General features: G+C 41.0%; 1 pseudogene; it reads left to right on the top strand.

Annotated features, from left to right (window-relative positions):
• Nucleotides 1-13,627: 13,627 nt before the first annotated feature.
• Nucleotides 13,628-13,746, top strand: LOC120622314 (uncharacterized; annotated as a pseudogene).
• Nucleotides 13,747-15,306: the final 1,560 nt, after the last annotated feature.

Raw genomic sequence — 15,306 nt, 5'->3', positions numbered from 1 at the left:
GGATTCCTCAAGTGTCCAAGTAATCCTGGCCTCTGCAGTTTAAGACATGTTGGGTGCAGATGAGAAGGAGTTTGCTTGCAATGGAGCTGAGCCAGTCTGAGCAAAATCATGGCACTGTCTTTATATGAAAGGTCTCACCTTTTGTATTGCTTCCCTGAGGGTAGAAAAGATGCGTGCTTTGTGGCACCCCGTTATTACTTGGGACCCCAAGGGTCAGAATTATTCATAGGTTTAAATGAAAATATTAAAAAAGAAAGTATAATTCCCAAAGAATAATTTTAAGCGGGGAATTTACAATCATTTTATGATCTTGCTGTGGCAGAAGCTGACTTCATGAAAAAGATCTCTCATCTCCAAGGACGAATACATAGATCGTTGAATTATTGTTTAGAAACAATCGATAGTATTCATATGCTTTAATCCCATTTGCTTCCATAAGCAGGAAAAACTTGTTCAATGGTGATCTCTCTGGGTCCCAGGCCATGAGCGGATTTTCTGAGGGTGACGGGAAAGGCTGGAGCTTGAGACGGTAGGTTGGGTGGAGGTAGACTGAGGGTAAGCTGGGACTACCCTGGCATTGAGGCCCCTTCGAGGGCTTACGACATACACCCCTTTGCAGCTGTAAGGGTAACAGCACCGTTTTATCTTACAGAGACTGATGCTTCTCTCCATTCCTCAGCAACCAGCACCTCCTTCTTTTCCTCGCTCTATAAGTCAACAGGAAGAATAACATTCCCGAAATAAGAGATTCATTTCTCATCAAAATAGAACCTTCTTTTATGTAGCTACCCATAAGCTTTCTTATTGAAGCACCAAATTCAAAAGCAGCTATAAGTAAAAAGAATTTGCTCTTATCATAAATAAAAGATTGTATATGCGAACTTATTTGCAGTAAAATCTTACGATAAAAATATAATTTATACCCTAGTTTCTCCTGTGTATTTTATGTAATATCCTGGTAAAATATTTTCATTTTACAACATGTACCTATTAAAACCATTCCTTATAAAACTGTCGATCTAAAATAAAATACAAAAACGGGAAGAAAAAAGAAGAGGAAAAGAAAATATATCAAAAAAAAGAGGTGATGAAAGGCAGCAGAAAGTGGAAATCCTCCCAGAGAGATATAAATAACAGTAATACGGAGGCAGTAGAGGTGCTGATAATTAACTAGTATATTTTAAGGTGAGAAATACTTATATTCTTCTTAGAATGTCATTCTTTTTTCTATGCTAACAAAGAATTCTATCACAATCAAATTTGGAGACAGGTCCTTAATAGTGAATTAGAATGAGTCTACAAAATAAGTCAATTGAAAAGAAAGGGTCCTGGAAATGGCAAATATTGTCTCTGAAAATGCTGCCCAACATTTGATTGACATTTTCTCTGGAGTAAACAGATGCTCCTCCCACCTGCAAGGGGAGTTGCAGCCTGTTAGCCAAGGTCCCCTTAAAACCAGCTAATTAGATCTGTCAATCTTTGTTAGGTTGTGTTTATTTTAAAATGGTTTCAAATGTGCAGAAAATTTGCAAGAATAATAAAAAGAACTCCAGATACCCTTCTTCCAGATTCTATAGCTATTAAAATTTTACCACATTCTCTCTCCCTCCTACATAAAGTTATTATATATTTAAATTATATATTTGAATTATATTTATTTAAATTCTATTCATTTAAATTATATATATAATTAAATATATACATATATTTGGTCATTTGAGAATAAGTTGCTGATTTATGAAACCCATTTATCCCTAAAACTTCAGTGTGTATTATTTGGGGGCACTCTCTTATGTAACTAGAGTAACATAATCCAGAAAATAGTATTTAATATTGTCTAATCCACAAATCTTTTAAAAATTTTTCCATTGTCCCAACGAGGACCCCTATTTATTCAAAAACACAATGACTATATAGGAAGAAAACTCAAAAAAATTCTAGTCCAGGATCACTCACTGCATTCCGTGATGCCTGTTTGGCCTCCATAATCTTAAGCCATACCTCTGTCTCTTTGGTTTTGTTGATCTTCACTTTTTTGAAGAGCACAAGCCAGTTATTTCGTGGAATAACTTGGTTTTGTCTGTTTCCTCACGATTATATTCGGATAACACTTTTTTGACAGGAATGCCACAGAAATGATGTGGTTTTCTGAGTGTATCATGTCAAGAGGCATATGTTGATTTGTCTCATAAATAGTGATAATGCTGACCACTTTGCTAAAGTGGCGTCCATCATAAAAGTACTTTTTTTCCCTTTGTAATTAATAAGGGCAGGTACTCTGACATTAAGTAAATACCCTCATCAATTTTTTACCCAATAGTTTCAGCATCTATTGATGACTCTTGCCTAAATTGATTATTACTGTGATGGGTGTCAAATGAGAAGGGATGCATGGAAGGGGGTATATCAGGATCTCTGGGGGATCTGACGGTTTAATTTTTTGACTTGGAAAATAAAGCAGTACCTATTTTTACTACAATCTATAAAAAGTAAAGATCAACAAAATTGTCTAATGGGAACTAGATAGAACATAGAATCCATTTTCTGTGCATTGATAACTCTCAATGGAAGGATGAGGTTTTTATTGCCGTTAAAAAAAGGTCATAGGTTTAGAAAAGTTGAGACACATTGTATTAGAAATTTTCCTTTCAAGAGAAATTAACCTCCAGTTTAGAAAATGGAATGGCTATTTTTCTCCCAAGTAATTGTTCTGTTCCTGTGTAAAGACATTTTAAATTATGCAACCAACAACGTTTTTCCTTTGGACAACACCTGCTAGAAAACGTAGAACCTAAACTGTGCTCGGTGCATCGTGGGAGGTCTTTTAAGTTTGCGTTTTTGGTCTCCTTTCTGGGCCATTTAATGTTTCCAGCTATTTTTTTTCTTCTTCTTCTTCTTTTGCTCTCATTTCTTATATATGCATCTTATTTTATTGGGTATTTTTGTAGCCAAATTGAACCTTTGTGGAGTAAGATCGGAACACGAACGGATTACATGGCCCAGGCTTTCTTTGTTTCATCAGTAGCTCTGCCTCGAATCTCCAGAATCAAAATTCTCATCAATCAGGGCTCTTATTCCGTTCATGTGACATGGCATGTTGGAGGAGAAGGATGGTGAAAGAACGCATGAGAAACTTTAAGTCAGTGCCATTGGTTAATTCACTGATTACATGTTCTAGAACTCTGAAAGAATGAGATTGGTTATTTATGGTCACGTGGAGTGGGTCCTTCTTTGTGTAGATAAATTAGCACTGATCCAGGCATCAGAAGGCCCACCTGGCGTGTAACTCTGCTTCTGTCATGGACTAGGTATGTGACCTTGAAGACATCAAGTCCTCTCCCTAAGCTTCAGCATCCTTGTCAAAAGCTGGGAATGAGAGCATCTGAATTCCCTCAGTCCCACCAAATTGTTTGAAAACCCAACAGGAAAGTGCTTTGAGAATGGCAGGCTCCAAAGAATCTCCATCTGGTAAGATAATTGGACAATAAACAAGTGAACAAATACAAAAATAATTTAATTTCAGGTCAGGGTAAATGCTGTAAAAACGAAATAGGAGTACAAGATTCAAGAATGAAGGCGGGAAGGGTGATTTTCGATTGGATGGCCAAAGGAGGCCTCTGTAAGGAGTGGCTATTTAATCAGAGACTTGAATAATGAGAAGCAGAAAGCTACACAGAGATGACAAGAGCATTTGAAGCAGATATAAAAACCCAAAGGCAGGAAGCCACTTGGTGTGCTCGAGTAAGTGCCAGAGGCCAGTGTGGCTAAGGGGTGCGTGCCCAGGGCTGGAGTGGCAGAGGCAAGATGGAGGGACAGGGAGGTGCAGCCTTTGTAAGCCAAACTCTCTGCAGCCTTGGGATTAAAGGCATGGGCTCTTCAAGTCCTCCAACCTGGACACACCTCCTGGGTCTGCCTCTTACCATCGTGGTAGAGGTACTTAACCTCTCTGTCCCACGGCTTTCTCGTATATAAAACAGAAATAAGAACAGCAGCCACTTCACAAAATTGTGTGAGAATTGAGTGGGATAATGCTCAGTACTGTATTTGGTACAGGTGAGCTCTCAAGAAGCATTAGCTATTACCTTCTGGTCCACTCTGGCTTCTCCATCAATTGAACATCTGTGGCCTTCACAGAATAAACCACACAATTCAGGGTTCAAGGATATTGTATAAAATTTTCTATTACAATAAGCAGTAAGGCTAGAGAACTTGCCTTCTTTGACTCCACAGCACCTAGCACAGAGCTGTACACAGTAGGTGCCCAATACGATATCTAACCTGAGTAAATATTTATGAAAGTGGTTCCTGACAGTAGTAACAAGCCAGCCATAAAATGCAGGCAGTAAATCATGCTCCCCTATGCCCGGCTCTATACAAAATTCACAACAGGCACAACTTGTTTTTAAACTCAAGCTATGTGAAATGTTTTTAGATCATCCTAACATATTCCGATGCATGCTCACCTTAAGTAATGTGTTGTCTCAGGAGTGAGTCCCTGGCTCTGCCATAATAGCTGATTTTTATCAACAATTAGGAAAAGAGGCATTTGTCTGATTACTCGCCCAATTTCTGAACAAATGGCTCCTCAGCCAACCATTGCAAATACCTCCCACCACCACAAGCATCTCCACGTTCACAATTCTCATTCTGATCATGCTAGGAATGTAATCAAGTCCCTCCATGGAGATAAGTTAATTATCTCCTCAGGCTATGAACAAACACATGAGTTTGGTTTCTGACCATGTTGCCTAATGAGAGGACACCCCAGTGGAGACAGAGGGCTTGTCAGCTGCCACCTCAGGGCCCTTGATGGCATCTGGAAGCCATGGTCCATAATGATCTGGCCTTTATCCCCCAGGTTCGCCATTGCACCTGCTCCCGGTGATGCCGCCCTGAACACAGGACTTGGCTCTGTCCATCTCCTCCGGCCAGCCCAGCCGTGCCCCAGAGAGCTGGAGCTGGGCTCCTGGAGCTCACCTGGCACTTCCTGCAGCCCAGCACGTCTCCCAGCACAGGATGTCCCTCCGGAAAGCTGATCCAGCTCCGCTGAGCCTTTCAAGATAGATAAGGGAGGAAATCAGCTTTTCTGTCCTCCATCACCAAACTGCCAGGGACAGCAGGACCCAAAGACTCAAACATAAATCACCTGCCTATCTCCATGTTTTAAGCTTCAGCTTTAATCCAGCTCAGAGTGGGATTAGCTGCCTCAGAGACTGCTAATTGCCAGATGGCTGTTGATAGCCGACCGCAGAAACGTGCGTGTCAGAGCCTGCCATGGAGCCTCAGAAAGTCGGAGCGAGGAGGGATCCCAGCGAAGTCGGCCAAGCCTTCGTTTCTCATCATAACAATGAAACCGCAGGCAAGGCAGCTGGCTCTTGGATGCACAGTGAGTTCGTAGCATGGGCCTAGGACCTTTCCACGGGTTTTGCTTGAAGCGAGGGGAGAAGGATAGAAGGGCACTGAGAGACAGCAATGATCATCCCCGGCTGACTATGCCCCGCTGCCCCCCAGGGAGAGGCAGAGATAAGAGGAAGGAAAGTTAATTTATGGAACACCTTCTACATTCTGTCTGCTGTTTTCATGGGTACTCTCTGAGTCCCGACCTTGCTCTGACGCTGACCTCACACATGACCTTGAGTAAAGAAGCCCCCTCAGGGGAAGTCTTCGTACCTCCCATGTAAATTGAGAAGGGAAGACCAGACGATTGCTAAGACAGTGGCTCCCATTCTCTAATGTGCACCAGAATCCCGCGGAAGACTCGTTAGAATACAGATCGCTGGGCCCCGCTCTCAGCGGGGGTGGAATGGAGCTTGGGAATGTGCAGGCCACACACACGCCAAGGGATGCTGGAGCTGCAGCCACACCACTAAGGTTAAACAGTGTGAGTGAGCCCATGCACAAGAAACGTACACACACTTTTTAAAAAAGACTAAAAGAAACAAATGAGTCACCTCTAATGGATCGAAGCCAACACGTTTTCTTAAATGCTTGAAAACAACTTGAACATTAACATGTTGCAAGCCAGATGTGAACTCACTTTCTGTCGTGTGGCTCAAGTCCTTTCCTTGGAGAAAAATCTAGCGCCGTCTTATACCCAGAGAGCCGACAAGCCTGAAGAAAGAAGTTCATTAATGCAGTCACATTCAGATGGAGACCCGAATGGCATCTCAGGGAAGCAAGCATCTGAATGTCTTTGGCATCTGGCACATCCAGACATTTGCAGTGTCTCCCATGAGGACTGTGTCCACTGGGGTATCACTGGAATGGAGACAATGCAGGAGAGCTCACCATCACTGTTGTGGCATGTGTGGTGGTCCGCACCCCTGAAATCCCCACCCAGCATATTGCCAGCCTCCCAGGACATCTGTAGATTGTTTCCAGGAAATTTCTCACGTGTACATCAACCCAAAGAAAGATGGGAGAAAATATATATGTATTGAAAAGCCCATAAGTATACCTGGAGTGCTCCTAGGTAAGTGTTTAACTCTTGACTAACTATATTCATAAGCCAAATATCCAAGATCAAAGCCACCCTGAAAGGGTCTTCTGGATCTTATAAAACAACAACAAAAATACATGGGAAGGAAAGAAACGCAGGGCAAGGAAGCCAGAGAAGCCAAACGGCTCTCTGCCACTCAGGTGAGATGTGCGATGGCTGAAATCTAGAAAATGGTGTCATTTTTAGCCTCTGTTCCTACAAGCAGGTCCACTATCATCGCAGACAAAGTGAGGAGGCCAAGGATGGGAGACAAGATGAAAGAAAGAAGAAACCTCCTTTTCCAAGTCCCCGCGAGACACCCGAGGAGATGCTGACTGCAGGCTGGAGCCAAGGTCTCTCCCCAAAATGACATTCAGCACCATCTCCCCAGCCCTTTCTTTCTTCCCTTTGTGATGGAAGCACTGAAAGCATTTACACTGGAAACTGTTTCTATGTAATTGTTATAAATGTGGTCACAAAACAGAATGCAAATGTCATAGATAAGCCTTCTGGTAGAATATATATAATGCAAAAATTCAATTTAAAAATAAGAAATTCAGTAAAAAGTAGCACTTTATCACCACACAGCCCAGAGCGGGGACAGAGTCCAGTGCAGGAGGAAAAGAGGGGTGGAGGGGAGTGGTACAAATAGGTATATCTCTTCATCTTAGGTAGCAGAGAATGAATAGATACTCGGCATTGATAATAAGTGATATGTAAGCTAAAATATTTATCTATTCAATGAAATCATTAATAGAATTCGAAAGGGTTTATATTCCACAGAAATTGCCAAAAAGGAAATGAGAAAATCGACCACATAAAAGAAAGAAAAGAGCAAAATCACCACCACCACTACCCTCCCCCCCATCCCCCAGAAGGAGGCATAAACAAGAGAAAACAGTAAAATCAGGTAGCGGAATTAAGACGAAGCTTGCTTTCCTGCAAACCAAACAAAAACGCCCACTGCGCCTCTGATGGCCCCGCAGAGCTTTATACCCACCCCCTCTCGCGCTGCCATACACCACCTTTTCTCCCACGTTCTCAATGAGGATGGTGGCACCCACGGGCGGGCCTTTCCCCAATGCTGGTTGGATCCAGGATCCTGATCCAACACCTTGGCCCCTCATTTCCTCTGTTTCTTCGTCTTCACTGATTTCTCTCCACATCGGCTGCTCAAAGGCTCTGTCATTCCTTGAACCCTGTCATCTCCAAAAGGGCCCCACCTCCAAGGGCAACTAAATCCATCACTGCATGTGGCATCTCTTGACACTTCAGCTGTAAAAGGAGAGAGGGCAGTCAAGGGAGACTTTGGCTCCTTTTGGGTTTCAGTAGAAGACAATGAGATTTTGTTAAAAAAAAGAAAAAGGCAATGGGAAAAGGATGAACGAGGAAGAGGATGAACGAACAGGAAATAAGAGGTAAATCAATCATGATAAGTTTTGAATATGGCAGTTTCGAAGTTTTGAGGGAGACGCAGTCAAGAGACAGTGGAGCCACTGGCCTTGGAGTTAACCACGCCTGCAAAGTATAAACTATAAACCAAATAAGAACAAGACCAAAGCAGCTCTCAGAAAAGTCCTGACTCAGTCATGTTGCTTCAAAAGTCATGAAATAAAGTAAGCATCTCCCTTAAGAAGTCAGAAAAAGAACGCAATAATATGTGAAAACCTTTTATAAGAAAGTAATAAAGATAATGTTATAAATTAATATTTTTTAGAAAGAAATCTGCAGGAATAAATAAATAATTCCAAGAACTGACTTTTTAAAGAAACAGAAAAATATATAGTTGATACAAGTAAGGAAAAGAAGGTTAGGAATAAAAATGTGATTTTTAACACAAATATGAAGTTTATTTTTTAAAAATGAAATGAGTACTATTTCAATCTCATCAGTAAACTTGAAAATCACTAGGAAAAGATTTTCACCAAAATCAATTTATGAACTAAACAACCCAAGAAGTTCAATATTCATAGGAAAACCTGGAAGAGTTCAACGACTACATACATATGCATATATACACATATGTGTGTGTATTTATATATAATTACATATAATTATACATTTAATTGTGTAGAATATATAATTATATATTTATTAATATAGTAATATATAATTATATATTCTACATAAATTATTTTTAAAATTATATAATGTATCACACATTCATTTATACAATACATATATATATATATATATATATATATATATATATATATATATATATATATATATATATATCTTTTTTAACCAAGCTATACTCAGGTGAAACTTTTACGCTATCAGGAGAAAGATAATCTCAGTAATACCTGGATCTGTAATTCTTTATTTACCATTCTAAAATCCCAAATTCTCTGCAAACCCAGTTTTTTTTCACAAAACATTTGAAGACAAAACCTGGTTTGAACTCATTTAACAGTAAAATTTGACCCGAATTGATATTTATATATGGTTATTATTCCAATTATTGTTTTCATGCTATTGTGTAAAATTGTAACACACTTTATTTTGCGTGGCTGCCCCAGATCCCTCTGGGTGAGGTATAAAATATCTAGTGGATGTCCTTTATTATCTTTCTAAAAATCCACAGGTTCTGAATTCTAAAACACATCCGGTCCCAAGCGTTTTGGAACAGACCTTGTGGGCCTGTACAAACTGTTACAGTGTATAAAGCTATTTAAATTAAACAGTTTAAAAGTTTCTCACCTATTTTAAATTAGTTAATCCTGATCTAAAATTTTGCAAAATAGAATACACTCATAAAGAAAATTGCAATCTGATTTCATGTGGCTCTAGAAGCAAAAGTTTAGATAAATTATATTTTTCATTTTTTTTTCAACTTGATGATGAAAAAAATATGATCATTGTTATGGGCTAATGCACCCCTCCCGAATTCATATGTTGAAGTCCTAAACTCCAGGACCTCAGAATGTGACTGCATTTGGAGAGAAGGCCTTTAAAGAGGTAATTCACTTAAAGTGAGGTTACAAGGCTGAGCCCTCATCCAATCTGACCAGTGTCCTTATAAGAAGAGGAATCTGGACGCGGACACACACAGAGGAAAGACCACGTGAGGACACAGGGAGGAAGCAGCTGTCTATAAGACAAGGAGAGAGGCCTCAGAAGAAACTCACTCTGCCAACACCTTGATCTTGGACTTCTAAGCCACTAGAACTGTGAAAAAATAAATTTCTGTTTTTTAATCCACCCAGCCCATAGTACTTTGTCGTGGCAGCCCTAATGAACTTACACAGTCATATTTTAATACTCAAGTTTAAATAGTTACTAGTACTTATCCCACCATTATAAAAACATTTGTTTTCATTCCTTCTGGGTATCACAGGTATCACATTCATGAAAATTCCAAGAATCTTAAGGACACTTACTCTGTACAAATAGTTAGTACTGGTTACTAGTTTTGCAAAAAGAAAAAAGCTAGAAAATCCGATCAGTCCATTAGACGGCCAGGTGTACCGCTGCTATTATTCATGGACCACACACATGGTATTTGTTGAAAGCATGTGACCCAGAAACAGGGTCCATCCTTGCCCATGGACCAAGGCTTTTCAATGATCCAGACACCAGCACCTGGTGGTTCATGCTTCTAGGCCACTGTCACGAGTATTGGGGTGCTTGAGACACACACCACCCAGGCTATTCCTACAGAAGTTCTCAAGACGCAGAGAAGGGAGAGGACACAGCTCTCTCCAGGTATTGTGCCTGTATACGGTGGCTCCACATCCTTCAAAGTCTGAGCTCCCAAAGCTGCCATTTCCTTACACAGCACTTTCCTCACATATTTGGCTTTTTTTTAAAAGCACTGGCATCGTGCTAAGGTGACTGAGTTTAGGAGGTTCCAGACTCAACCACAGACCTCTGACCTGAAATCCTGCCCCACACTCTCAGCTTCTTGGCCCTCAGGAGAAAAATCGGTTCTTCTCTCTCGGTCTAAAGACTGCCTGTGTCTGTCTAGCATTAGTCCTATTATTTTCAGGGGAAAATTTGAGCTTGTGAAATAAAATGTGGCCTGGCGAAATCAAAGCAAATTGAATCATGCGAAGTCAGGAGTCGTGCTCCATAACGAAGTGAAGGTTATTCTGGGGATGCACAGATAGCTAAATAGGAGGGAGAAAACCTAAAACATCACATCACTAAGTAAAAGGAGAAAAAAATAACATGTCTTCTTAAAAGATGAGGGGGTGACTTCAATAGCATTTCAAGTTTATCACAGCAACCGCCACAACCAAAATATCTCATAGCCTAAAAATGGAAGATTGCTCCTTGGTATGGTAAAATACTAAAACCTATCTCGAGCAAAATGCTAATGGTCGCTAATTAAAATTAAGTGGTGTTCCCGCTTTCAGAAAATAATAAGACAAGGCTACTTGTAATCACGGGCATTATTTATAGTATTTTAGAAGTTTTAGACTGTGCTGTACAAAAATGACCACCACTAGCCACATGTGCCTGCCGAGCACTTGAAATGGGGCTCATCTGAAGAGCTGGCCTTTTTTTTAATGTAAAATATTTACAAATTTTATACAGATTTAGGTTAAAATTATATGCCAGATATATTCAATAACAATATATTATTGAATTTCATGGGATTTTTTTTTTTTACTTTTACCATAGCTACTAGAAAACTTTAAATTACACATGTGACTGGCATTACATTTCTATTGGACAGTGTGACAAGTTAAAAAAAAAGAAAATATTTAATCATGAGAAATAATAAGGTGCAATTATTACTGTTTGAGGATGAGATGACTGGTCAGATGAGACGCTAGTAGACACTTAAAAAATAATTATTTGGAAATTAATGACTACTTTCTATGCCAGCATTAGCCAGTTAGAGAATATAATGGAAAAATAAATCCCAAATGTCCACAAAATATATACAACTTAGGAACAAGTTGTAGACAAAATGTAAGACATTTATATAAATAGTTTTAAATGGATTTAGTTTCTCGTTTAGCCATCATTTAGGAAAGAACCAAAGATGCCTTATGCCCAGCACTGCACAAGTCACTACACTCATCAGGGTCACCATTTTTAGTGGCTGTAGAGGATCAAATATCCACTTTTGATTAACCAAGCTCTGCATTGCAAAGCTTGATACGTGAGCTACAATTACACATTGACTTCATGGTTTGTCTTTTCTCTTATTCCTTCTTTTTTTTATTTTTTTTATTTTTTATGTAGGGCTATTTCTTTCTTTTCTCCCAGATGACATTTCTCAGTCATCTTGTGTCACTTTTTCAGAGACTAGCACAATTCCTGTATCTGCACTTTTGCTTTTTATCTGAAGAGACACCTCTTTTTCATTACAGACATTCGAAAACGCAACTCTTAGTACTCTTAATCCTGACAAATATTACAAAGACCGAAGGACGTTTTAACCTAAGATTCATCAAGGGCAGAAGCATCTATACTGTTTAGTAAGGATGTGAAGAACATTCCTTTCTAAATCAATCTTTTGTAATTTTATTTGGATGCTAACTTGCATGCCATTTAATATAGGAGGGAATTTATATATGATGTCTGAATCCTTAATAGCCCAGAATTAGTGGTCCGGAAAGGCAAGGCAGAGACTTGTACATCCTTGACAAAAGCCCACCTCCCTCCTTCTATGTTCAGAGAAAACCTGAGAGAATCTCAGAGAGCCTCCAGGACCAGTGCTTTTGCTATGTGTCTTGTCTATTATCCTGGCCTGCAGCTTGAGACTTCCTCACCTCTCTGATGAAAGAACAATGACCCTCCTAGAAGCCCAATGGACAATATACAAAGGCCCAAGAATTATGGAGCCTGGCAGCATCTCCTCTGTCCAGACATGAAATTAGGAATCTGATCTGAGAACCATGTCTCCTGTGAAGGACCCTGGGAGCTTCCGGCTGTGGAAAGTAGAGAGGACGTGACGATCCAGGCTAACGGGGAGGTGTGCCATTTCTTAATGCAAAAAGCGGTGGAGAAGGAGCAAATTTGGACAATGAGGAGTTGCGCTTGGGACATTTTCATTCTGAGGTGGAATTACCAAGTGAAGATATATTAGTAGCTGTTCAGATCTGGAATTCAGGAAAGACATCTGGCTTACAGACACAGATGTTAATAACGATAAACCTAAATCCAGGGGTATTTGTTATTTCTCTTTAGTAAATCACCTAATTTTTCATTTTCAAGCGCATACAAGGGACATGTTTCAGATGAAATACAGGAGGATTTCAGAGTGGTGACGTTGAACCTTTCTCACAATGCAGATGGCTAGGAACTCCTGAGTGTCATGTATCCATTTACAATTACTGCATGATAAATTACCACTAACTTAGGGACTTTAGACAATACGCACAGCTCAGCTAGGCCTCTGCTCAGCGTCTCAGAAGGCTACGGTCGAGGTTTTAGCCAGACTGTGTCTTCATCCGGAAGCCTGACTGGAGAAGAACCTGACTCCAAGCTTGCTCTAGTTATTGTCAGAATTCACTTCCTTGCGGTTGTAGGACTGAGGGCTCCAGCTTCCTGCTGGCTGATTATCCAAGGACCGAGCTGCCCTCAGCAAACTATAGACCACCCACCATTTGTAGAGGTCCGAGTGAGTTTTTCCAACATGGCCACTTACTCCATCATGACAGCAAGAAGAGTTTCTAGAGTAAATATGCTAGCAAGACAGAGGCTCAGGTACTGCATAGTAATCACAGGAGTGACAGCCATCCCTTTTGCTATATTCAGTTGGTTAGAAGTAAGTCGGGTCCCATCCACACTCAAGCAGAAGGTATAATAAAGGATACGAACAGGAGATAGGGACCATAGAGGGTCATCTCAGAACCTGCCTGCTGCATACTGTGTGGATGGGAGAGTCATGGAAACATAGTTGAAAAGCCATCCCCAGGAGCAAGCATCCAGCTATGTGAAGCCCAAGAACATGGTCACGTATGCTGCCATGATAAGCCAGATAAAAGATGCAAAAGACACAAATTTGGCAGTACGATGAGGAAAATAACTTTGCCAAATGCACATATCAGCCACCTAATTAGTAAAGTTCCTTATTCAATAAATTTATTGATAAGAGTCTGTTGTGAGAGCCCCTATCATAGATTTTAGAGATACTGATGGTGAGAGGGGCAAGCAAATAAACTAGCCTGACAATAATGCTCAAGATGCGTCTACGGCCATGCCACCCCGAACACACCCGATCTTGTCTGATCTCGGAAGCTAAGCAGGGTCAGGACTGGTTAGTACTTGGATGGGAAACCATCTAGGAAGACCAGGTGCTGTAGGCGTTTAAAAAATAATAATAAAATAATGCTCACGATGCATTACCTGGGATATTCTTGGGATAGTTGATTGGAATAGGGATCTGACTATTGCATGGGTGCCATTGACCATTGACGGTGATTGGTCAAAGAATATTTTGATCGATTGATTTCCCCACTTTCCCACCAGGAAAAATGGAGTCAATGAGATTCTAGAAAAAGGAGAGATTTGAAGACTTCCAAAATTCAATAACCAAAACCCTACATGAAATATCAGATACATGCTAGGTACTAAAAATAGGATCACAGATATCTAATTCATCAATGGCCTCCACATGAAGCTTTGGCCTTGGCTGTTCCTCCTGTGACCTAACTAACCTCCCATCCCAGCACCTCCCCTGTAAGTGCCGGCAGAGACTGTCCGAAGCTGTCAACAGGAGGAGGTCATGTCGTTTCAGCTCAGTCTTTCCTCCACCAGAGCACGCCCATGACACTGCCATCTGCTCAGCAATACGGCATCCCAGGCACAAGGAATGCTGCTCGAGACCTGAAGCTGGGTACAGAGCCATTTCCTCTTGACACCTCAGAACTCATCTCCCCTCTCAAACAATACGAACGGACATGCCCAATTGATCAGGGACCAGACTCGCAGGGCTGCAAATATTTGTTCTCAATCATTCTGAGACTTCAAGTACATTTCATAGTAATGGAACCCAGTCTGCTTGAGAAACTGTTTCTGCGAAGCCAGGTTCCATGAGGTAGCTAATGATGAGAAGGGGCTCTTGCTTCATCACAAACCAGCAGAGGCTGTTCCAATTTCTGTTTGTCCAAAGAAATAAGCACACAGGGAAATATGGCTCTCCCAAAGGGGCAGATGGGCAGATTCTCTACCCGCCCCTCCCTTCCCTACCCTGTGACAGACAAAGGGCAAAGAAGCTACAAGAGAAAACGGTAGGAGAGGTGGTACCTGGAGAACAGATGGATGAAAATTTAATTTCAAGTCTTGAAGTGGTGCCCTTTGGATGTTCCTTGTCACTTTGTTTTGTTTGTTTGTTTGTTTGTTTGTTTGTGCTCTGGATGCGGGGGCGTTTAGGAAGCATGACGCCATTTTGCAAAAAAAGAAAATATGAGATTTTCGAAAAGGCAGCCCCAGCTCCTAACACTAATGTCTCTATTTATCCTCTGCCCACCTTTCCACTTGGCACTCTAATCCCTTAAATCTGCTTCCTCATCTGCTGAGCCGGAAACACATAACAGGCACATAGGCTCACAGGGTTACTGCAGTGGGAGCTTGTTGGGAACCTGCAGAGTGCAGAAGCCTCCTACGCCATGCGGAACTGCAGGGCAAACGCCACCCCCCACCTTCCATCACACCCATTTTTAACCCTCTGCATGCCTGGACACTGACGGTCTTGGTGGGAAAGGGACTCAGCCAAGTTCTTTCTGCCAGAACTGCTTCCTACCCATGCCTGCCAGGCAGGGGAGAGAGAGTTGAAAAGTAAAACTTCTCAGTCTTTTCTTGGGCTATTGAGCTTCACTCTGACACCCTGACAGGAGTCCCCCATCCCAGACAATGAGGACTCCAAT

The sequence above is a fragment of the Pteropus medius genome, unplaced genomic scaffold (assembly GCF_902729225.1).
Source record: "Pteropus medius unplaced genomic scaffold, Ma_sr-lr_union100, whole genome shotgun sequence".
NCBI classification, from domain to species: domain Eukaryota; kingdom Metazoa; phylum Chordata; class Mammalia; order Chiroptera; family Pteropodidae; genus Pteropus; species Pteropus medius.
The sequence above is the reverse complement of the archived record's forward strand: the minus strand, read 5'-3'. Positions and strand labels throughout refer to the sequence as shown.